This window comes from Sphaeramia orbicularis, chromosome 10, assembly GCF_902148855.1.
Source record: "Sphaeramia orbicularis chromosome 10, fSphaOr1.1, whole genome shotgun sequence".
Taxonomy (NCBI): Eukaryota; Metazoa; Chordata; class Actinopteri; order Kurtiformes; family Apogonidae; genus Sphaeramia; species Sphaeramia orbicularis.
Window position 1 is genome coordinate 21,957,783 of NC_043966.1, and position 1,805 is coordinate 21,959,587.

Below are 1,805 nucleotides of genomic sequence, written 5' to 3' on the forward strand. Positions count from 1 at the left end.
TGGGTGGTCTCTGGAGGAGGGAATCCCAGGTGTGCGAGAGGGTGTATGCCCCCTCGTTCTGGTTGATGGTGCCGCTCGCCCGCTTCCTGATCTCTATTGCCTCCTTGATCCAACGTTTGAGATTGTTTGTTTCAGATGTTATGATTGTGCCCTTGTCCCAGTCAACGATGTGGTTGTGTCTTCTGCAGTGGTCTGTGATGGCCGATTTGAGGTTCTCCAGCTTTATCCTTTTGAGTCCGTGCGTATCACCCCACTGTCTCCTTTTCACATTCTTTTTGGTGTTCTTTTTTCCTTGTGTTGAAGGATCGCCCTGTTTCCCCGATGTATGTTTTGTTACGTGATTTTCATGGTATCTCGTAAATGATGTTGCATTTTTGGTCCAGTGATGTTTTGTCCTTTGAGTGTACTAGCAATTGATGGAGTTTTGTGTGTGGTTTTGTGACAGTGTTGATATGGTGTTTTTCATGACCCTCTTTATTTGTTCTGTTATACCCAGATGTGTGGTATGGTTATGAAATCTTTTGGTTTGTCGTTGGTCTTTTTTGTGTGTTTTGTTTTTTGGTCTTTGCTCTTCTTTTCTTTGTTTTTTACTTGTTGTCTGCCTTTGTTGATGGCCCATTTGGGGTATTGACAGAGTGTAAGTGCATGTTGTATATGTTTTTCCTCCTCCTGTCTGTCTTGTTCATCAGTTATGATGGTGGCCCGTTCATACAGTGTTCTGACGACTGAGAGTTTGTGCACTGTGGGGTGTTCTGATGTCCAGAGGAGGTACTGTTCGGTGTGTGTGGGCTTTCTGTATACTGTGATTTTAATGCTGCCGTCTGCTCTGTGGTGGATGTTAATGTCCAGAAATGATATAGTCCAGCTTGTTTCTTCTTCATGTGTGAATTGTATGTTTCCAGTGTTGTCAATGCTGTTTAGATGGTCTGTGAGTTCTTGTGTGTGTCTGGTTTTTATTTTTTCCAGGATGTCGTCTACGTATCTTTTCAAAATGATGGTTTGCAGTGGGTGGGTGCTGTGTGGATGGCTTTAGTTTCCAGGTCCTCCATGAAAAAAACTGCTCATGATTGCGGATAGTGGGTCTCCCATAGCGAATCCCTCTGTCTGTCTGTCTGTCTGTATATTTTGTTTTTGAACTGAAAATAGGTGGATTTGGCAACAAAATTTAGAAGTGTGAAGATGTCATCGACTATCAGGTTAGTGCATTCCTTGAGGGTCCGGTCTTGTTTTAGGCCAGGGGTGCCTAATCCTAGTCCTAGAGAGCTACTATCTTGCATGTTTTAGATGTTTCCGTCTTCCAACACACCTGACGGTCATTATCAGGCTTCTGCAGAGCTTGATGATAGACTTATCATTTGAATCAGGTGTGTTGCAAGCGGGATACATCTAAAACATGTAGGATAGAAGCTCTCGAGGACCAGGATTGGGCACCCCTGTTTTAGGCATTCTTGTACAATGTGTAATGTGATGTCCACGGGGGTTTTGGTGAATAGAGATATGACATCGTGTGAAATGAGGATTTTGTCTTTTTCTACTGTTATATTGTTGAGTTCTTGAGCTAGTTGTTTTGAATTCTTACAGTGGTGTTGTTTTGTGCCGAGGAGGGGTTTGAGGATTTCCACTAGGGCTTTGGAAAGGTTGTAGGTGACCGAACCGATGCTGTCTACTATTGGGTGCAGAGGGGTGTCCTTTTGTGCATTTTGGGGGTTCCATATATCCGGGGGGTGATATTAGCTGTGGGTATAAGGTGGTCGTATGCGTCCCGTGTTATTTTATTGTTTTCTAGTAGTGGTTTCAACAGTGTT